Source organism: Pectinophora gossypiella, chromosome 12 (genome assembly GCF_024362695.1).
Source record: "Pectinophora gossypiella chromosome 12, ilPecGoss1.1, whole genome shotgun sequence".
NCBI classification, from domain to species: Eukaryota; Metazoa; Arthropoda; class Insecta; order Lepidoptera; family Gelechiidae; genus Pectinophora; species Pectinophora gossypiella.
This window is the reverse complement of record NC_065415.1, coordinates 11,453,594-11,461,843: the sequence shown is the minus strand read 5'-3', so window position 1 is coordinate 11,461,843 and position 8,250 is coordinate 11,453,594. Positions and strand designations below refer to the sequence as shown.

The window sequence follows — 8,250 nt, the reverse complement described above, 5'->3', positions numbered from 1 at the left end:
TTAAAGCTGAAAGTACACCACAATTCTTCCGCATCGTACACGTTGTCGGAAATTTCAGTTTTATATGGAATTATAAAAGTGGGTACTCAGTTCATCTTGCGATCGAAGTACCTCTGACTAGCCCTGTTAAAAATATAGTCGCGAGCTTATGTTATGATATTGTACACACACACAATTGTAATTAGATAAGATAAGAATACACTTAGCAAAATTTGAGAATAAAATCCCTCAAAATTTGTGAGACTCAGGTCTCACAGAATACAAACGTCGCGGCTCACGCCGCGGCATAAGCTAAGTGCGGACCTTTTTATACGGAACACCATCCACTACACATGGGTAAGCCGACATGACGTCACATTTAATTTAGGTATAAGTTTCTGTGTTCGCTCTCCATGTTCTATATAGAAAATATTTCACGTGTGCGGTATGTGTCTTTTGATGTGATGTCATTGTAATGTAAGTATATATATGTAATCCGTGTCTGTGGTGTCCTAAATATTAAAATGTTTCTTTCTTTCTTTCAAATTAAACTAACTAACTGGGAGTGAAGAGCGATGCCTCCTAACACGGACTTTGTAGTCTAAAAGGAGTCATCATCATGTAAAATAAAATTGTAACTCTGTTTTAATTAATAAAGACATTTTATTTATTTATTTATTTTTATTTATTTAAAAGGTACGTACACACAATATTGAAATAATAATTTAAGTTTATATTAACTTATGTGTCTAAGTTACCGCCTTGGGTATATGCCTGTATGGTAACTTATAGTTGTAATTATTAGATAAAAAATAAATAAATAAATAAATACATTAACGAAGACATTCGATAGTCGACTTTTTTCAATCTCGTGAGTGTATCTACACACACATGTTTAAAGAACGCAAAGACAATGTTTACACCAAACACTAAGGAGCACTTTCCCATAAAATATTTTATATTTTCCACGTACGTAAGTACGTACACGATTTAGTAATAAACTCGTAATGAGAGAGGCATACCCCAGCATACCTAAAGGGAATACATACAACACAGGTCAAGTGGAAAGGCCTGCCCTCTGAGAGGTGAACCGACCCTTTCTAAACTAGTTTGCCCTGAAAGCCCGTGGCATGATCTCATAAAAAGTCTACCCAGAATTTTAATAGACTACTTGGTTACCTATTTATTATGTATCTTTAGTTTATTTCTAAGTACATAAACTGCCTATATGCGTCCCCCTGCTGGGCACAGGCCTCCCCTCAATCAACCGAAGGGGGTATGGAGTATACTCCACCACGCTGCTCCACTGCGGGTTGGTGGAGGTGTTTTTATGGCTAATAGCCGGGACCAACGGCTTAACGTGCTCTCCGAAGCACGGAATCATCTTACTTTTTCGGACAATCAGGTGATTCAAGCCTGGAAAGTCCTTACCAAACAAAGGACAGTCTCACAAAGTGATTTCGACAATGTCCCCATCGGGAATCGAACCCGGACCGCCAGATCGTGAGCCTAACGCTCTAACCACTAGACCACGGAGGCTGTTATTTCTAAGTATTTATTATCTATTCCGTGCTTTGGAAGCAACGTTATGAGATTGATCCCGTAAGTAGGTACGTAGTCGTTACATGAATTGAAGCAAGCCCTTTGGCGGCTCATTAATAACCCTGACACCAGGGTTGGTAAGTTCATCGACCCACACACAATGAGAAGAATCATAATATTCTGGTATTGTAGGTATATTTGTAAGTGTTACATAATATATAACATAAGCTCACGGCCATATTCCCAATTGTGTTAGTCGGATGTCTGGCTTGTGTACAATCATGAGCAATATAATGTACCCACTTTAGGACTCTGTCGCACTAACATATTGGACATTTAGTGAGATTTACAGTTCAATTTGTCAAAAAAGTTAATGTGACATGGTACCAAAGTGTATACAATATTAATGCTCGTGACCGTACATCCATCGCAAGTTGAACTGAGCAGGGCAGCCACGCTTCACCCGAGCTGTCTGTTAGACCAACGTTATGTTTTTATTCAAATTCAATAATAATAAATATAAAATTAAATAATAAAAAAATAAAATACTATTACCAACTACAACATTAATACTATTACTTTACTTTTATTATTATTTTTTACTTATTATTTTAATTATTTTTATATTTATTAATATTTCCATTACAAAAATATTTATAATAAGACGGCAAAAGACATAATGTCAAGTAAACCAAATATATCTTCACTCAACAATGAAAGACGTTCAAAGAATCTTCCATCAAATAAGTAGAATACGCGTACTATATGTGAATTTTATTGTGTTCCTGATTGCCTGTCATACTTATGTTTGTTCGCAATAAAAACCGAGCAATATGTGTGTTATATTGTACCTATAGGCAACGTGAAGGGAGCAAAAACCCCGAGGTATTCGAGATTGAGCGTATTTAAATGACAATAATGCTCAGAAAAAGAACATGCGAAGAAAATGAAAATACACGGCCTGTCACAAAAATTACACCGACAAACCATTTTTCACTTTCATAAACAGAAAACGGGGGTGTCAACGGAAAATGCGATGTTCTAGTTATTTAAGGAACGTCTCCATTTTTTAATACTTACAGGTAAATAATACGAAGCAATGTTCAAAAGAAAAACATGATGCGATTATTGATCAAAGTTCTGTGGAGCAGATCAAAGCTTCGAAACATTTATTTTTTTGACTTGACTTTTTGTAGATTTGCCGCAGATGGCATTAACTACTTGGCCGGACAAATGGGGAGCGCTGAAGGCTCTTACCTGGTACAACGTTTAAGGCAACAGGCCTGAGGGTGCTCAGTTGGGCGCGAACCTCGGCTCAGGGCGTCGTCGGAGAGAAAAAATATTTGAAAGAATTAATCGACCCTGGTGATTGTCGACCATGCCGGTGGGGTCGGTATCGTGGGGCTTTGAAACATACATTCAGTGGTTTTCAGCGGAAATCAAAATTGTAATACTACTCAGACAAATATTTAGGCATGAATTGCTTTGAATTGGCTTGGCCTCGAATAACGGCTGAAATAGTAACAGACAGTTCGTAACCAAGTTCCGAATTCAAATTAGTTTCCTAGGTCTAAGATAAATTGTGAAATTCTGATTACTAAATAAAGATTTATCTAAAGGTGACAAAAAGCGTTTTAATTTTTCAAAATAAGTAATTTATGAATTTTAATAAAGAAAAATGTAATAATGGGTGCGTAATTTTGTCCCGTTTTTCTATAACGTCACAGGTTGCTTTTTCATACAAATTACATAGTAATGTCGCATTTTGACGTATAGTAAAAAGTAACTGATTTGGCTAGTTGGAACAACCTACGACCCAGTCTGGTTTCCAATGGAAGAGTGACTAGTTTATACTAGCTATCAATTTCTGCCACTGTATACTTAAGAAATGTACCCTACCCGCACTGGACCAGCTTCGTAGGGCATGGTACAAAACCCTAAAGAAGAAAGCAAATGAAGTAACAATATGGACTATTGATTAACCACTTGACAGTCCAGGCGCACTAGCAAATCTAGCCTCAACAGTCCAGGCATTTCGAACTTGCGCGGCGTTCGGTGGGCGATATCGTGGCGTGTTATAAATAGGCTTGTAACTCAAAAACTACTGTGGCTATAATAAAGAAAATTCAGAAACAGCAAGCCAGACGTGCAATGATTCTAATTAGATAAAAATAAAAAAAGATTACATTATAAAATCTATCTCAAATCCAATTAGAATTGACAGAATCCGCTCATTTTTTCAGTTATCCCAGCCATGCCTGTTAATAGCATGTAAAGTATCATGTTCTAGGGATTGTAATAATTTTTATTTGAAAGCGCATTTCTTACACTTTTTACTAGTATTCAAATTATATTTTAATGTTACTTAGTTTAAACACAAGAAATATAAATATAACACCTGGTGACGACTTATTTGTAACACCGTATTCTTACCAAGATGGCCGCCCTCGCTAAGTTTCTGTTCGCACTGAGCGTTCCTGCCTTTTTAAGTCGATGGTAACTATAGTTACCAATAACGGGGTAAGATTAACATTTTGTGTATGTGATTTCAGGAATTAAAGAAAACCAGTAGAAAAATTAAGGTTTATTAATATGAACTAAAACCAATTTATAATTGAATGCTTGTTTTATTTACATTTTTTACCAAGCACTTATCATTCGGACCTTAAAAATATATTTTTTTATTAGAATTTAAAATGACAGTCTTACAATACAATATACTTGATTGCACAAAATGACGTACCAAACATAAATAAATCGAGACACTAGAGACAAAAGGCGGCCTTATTGCAAAATCTAATTGCGCCTGCCGCTTTCTGTCCGTAAGCTCCTGTCGGACATCTACTGACAGTTTGGTAATTCGTTTTTTTTTTTTTTGTAATTACTCTCTGTCTCCTCTCTATAGCTGAACTATAGCATCTCTGAAAAAAAAAAGTCATTGTTTAAAACTGAAGTTAAAATAACGCTAGCGCTCCGTTTGTACGAACCCTTAAACCCAGATAAGTCGATGGTAGGTTTAGTTACCATGATGAAAGTTGACCAAATTTGGTGTACCCTGTAATCAATATCCTGGGCATCTGCTGAAATAATTGTTTATTTCGGTAAATAATGTGTTTCCACGAGTAACTAATAAGTAACGTGATATATTTAAAACATTATAAAATATAATGCGTCGTGTAATATTCTGTAATTTGCCTCCATTGTAGTGTCAGGAGCCGTTTTTTGATACGATATTTTTCTCTTAACGTTTTTGGAACAAAATCATGACTTAAATGTTCAGGTTTTTGTAGAAAACGGTAGAGGATATATTCAAGATGTATGCTAATCAATAAAAATAATATATTTTATATACTTACGGCATATTTCTTGTCTAAAACACTCACTCGCAAACACAGTAGTTGACAGTAGACTCGACCAACACTCGTCAGACTTTAACAGTTGTTTTTTTAATGTTACCAACTCATAGGGAAGAGATGCAAATACCACCTAGTAAGGATTTTTATAGTACACAATACTAGTATAATTTTATAATCTATACTAGCTTTTAAAACTAGTTAATCCATAAAATTGGTCACCCTAACGGAACCCCGACTATTGGTAAGTATAGCTACCATCGACTCCTGAGGTGAATTTGGAATCGGTAGCTATAATTACCAACGACTGTAGAGTGGTTAACGAAGCATGAAGCTCATAACTTTAGTGTTCCAGACGCCAAACTAGGGGAACACAGGAACTTGATAGCATACAAAGTTCCTCAACGGATATGTTTTCCTACTCATCATCATAGCTTGTAGAAGACAAAGACGTATTCCGTTCAATGAGGAGATAAGTACAATCAAAGAGCAAAAGTTCAGTCACGAGCCCAGCGAATTATTTGTAAACATTGGTGAAATTATGAACCATTAGTTGTCATAATTATAAAAAATATGTTTTTGTAGGTGTTTTAGTTCTATTACAGAAACGACATGTAACCAGGAGGTCTTAAGTGCAACTAGTTAATTTATTACTTTGCAAGAAACTTATCTTTTTGCACCTTATCGTACCTGATTAAGTCGGCCAAGTAGTGAATGCCACCTTTCTGCCACTAGCATCACATATTTTATTCCATTCGCAATTAAGTGTACCTATAGAGAAATAAAGCGTAATAAATTGATACAACTTACTTATACTTAATAATTTTAAATAAGTTGTTGATACGATGTTAGAGCTGAACAGGAGGGGCCTAGCCTATATTATGAGATTAACACGTCACCTTATTAAATTCCATACATTTTATGCGATTACGTTGTCGCTTTTTGTAATCGTTAGCAAATTGGCTAAAACTGCTTTTTATTTGTCTTGAAACTGAATAAAAAAAATTGTCTATCTAATTTTTATCAGCATTATTTACTTTTTTCGAAAACTGTATACATACAACCCGAATTCTTTTAAAATACGAGTTCATGAGATACTTTCATAATTCAAAAACAAGCGTAATCATAAAAACTGCAGTGTAAACAGCCTAAGTGCAAGTGGACTCCGTCTGTCTGTATATTTAATGAATCGAGGTCACTTTGACCCTTAATATACTTACCGACTAATCTTACATGAACCTTGAAAAGCTTTACCAACATTCTTGAATTTCATTTTAGAAAAATAATGAAACAATTCTTTTAACCGTCCTGGAGATTATGGTATATTTTTGGAGACATTTTATTTCATACTCATCACACAGAGACGACATCCGTCCATTTTCCTTATAGGCGCATTCACAAAGGGAAAATTCTAATTATATGCGTTGTTTTTGTCACGTAGCATTCATAAGAATAATAGCGAACATTACGTCGAAAAGGGAACCGTCCCCCTCAATATACAACAATATACGTCGCTGTGATACACAAATCGACATCAGGACGACATTATGAGAGGAATGGCGATAGGCTCATCAATTCCTTTTATAGGCAGTTTCTTCTGGCATCGACACTATCTGGCTGTGGGTGGCACGTTAAATTTTACGACACCGACTCATTTGTGGGCTCTACGTCATTTCCAACCTAAAATTCGACATTTTGTGCTCCGACCTCTTTCCCCCGTTCATTTTGTCGTTCGATTTGTAACTCACAAATACTGCTCTTTTACGTATGAATGCTAAATTTTCAACGACGGCGCGCGTCGTAAAATGTTCGCGCTTGATACACAGTCGTCATCTTCTATTAAAGATTGACGTTCTGCTTCAAATGTGCTGGCATCATTAAAGTCATCACTTTCTTTTTGTTCAGGAGAAATAGAAAACATGTTTCACCCGCAAAGTTTCAGCTAAGTACCAATCAATTCCATTAACATTTTTTACGCCTTTAGTTACGACCATAAAATCCTCATTACGAGGAAGCCATTAGGAATTCTCTCTTAATCAACTTTTCAACGGAACATTCGCTACATAATAGCACCGAGGTATCTTTCATCTTGGAGGATCAGACAAAAGTGGGTCGAGTAAAGGATTTAGGAAAATTTAAGGAGAATGATTTAAGACGCGGCTAGACGCGTCACACCCCATAAAGTTTTATCTCGAGCGAGCAGGGTGAGCGCGCCTTAACTGTAATCCTAATTAATTAACAGACCCAATGTGGTCTCGAACATTACAACTCGGTACTGTACACAAAGACAACAATCACAAAAGTAAACCTTGTTTCTACGGAACAGAACCCAAATGCCTCTCGCCGACGTTTGGTCATGGTCCAGTGACATGAAATAGGGCAAGTAAAACTGTCCAGTATGTTGCACCTAAAATATTTGTAGACAACTTTGAGCTTTAAAGTCAAGAGAAATGCCCGCATTTTACAATTGGTTATAAATTAAGTTAAGCTCAGCTTAGTGTTAAGTTTGTTGGAACAGATCGTGACTTAAATTGACAATTTGTTTGTAGGTTAGTACACCGGACGCGCCGGCGCAGATATCTAGCAGGAGTTGCGAGATAAGTGGCATTCTGCAACGTTTAATTTCATATTTCCTTTATAGGTTTCGCAAATTTAATAAGTGTTCTGGTAGAAGTAACATACTGAGGTATGCTCTTAGAATGTTTATTGGTCGCTAATTTGATAATTCACCAATAGAGTAGATATTTCTCTGAGTCAAAGATAGTTTATTAACCTCTAGAAAAAGAAAGCCGTCTACCTCATTTATCTTATTGACTTATTTTCGAATTTTAATGACTAATTATTGATGACGTCACTCGGACAGTATTTGCCACGTATTCCTATAGAAATTCGTAAAAAGTATCTCATTTGACTAAGTTGTAAAATAGTCTATTGTTGGTACCGCTGACGACCCCAATTGGCATATCGTCGTAAGCGTATAAAGAAATAAAACTATATAACAAAGCGGCGATGTATGGCTATATCGCGACCTCATCCAGACAACTTATAGCTCAAAACCCGATACCTATCAGGTGTCAAAAGGTGTCAGTTCATAACTTGTGCTACATAACCTATCAATGAATATGAACATGCTTTATCACATGTATGGCACTTTAATAAAGCACTAAACAGCCAAGGTTCAATACCCTACGCCCACACATTAACAAATGTAGCCTTAAGTCAACAGTTGCATTGTTAAATCAACAATACGCTTAAAGCTTTAATGCTAGAAAATGGAATGATATGTCGAAAGTTGTTCTACTACAACTGTGATAGTGAATCATGTGGTGGGCAAATAGAAAGGTGCTAAATACAGGATTTAGATATCGAAGTAAGA

General features: G+C 36.0%; 1 long non-coding RNA gene across 2 annotated transcripts; it reads right to left on the bottom strand.

Moving 5' to 3' along the window:
- Positions 1-4,090: 4,090 nt before the first annotated feature.
- Positions 4,091-5,189, bottom strand: LOC126371390 (uncharacterized). Of its 2 annotated transcripts, XR_007567016.1 has the most exons (3): positions 4,878-5,189; positions 4,546-4,601; positions 4,091-4,442 (listed from the first exon to the last, which is right to left on the bottom strand). It is a non-coding gene; the product is annotated as an uncharacterized LOC126371390 (long non-coding RNA). The 2 variants fall into 2 exon arrangements; XR_007567017.1 differs by having other exon boundaries at positions 4,546-5,189.
- Positions 5,190-8,250: the final 3,061 nt, after the last annotated feature.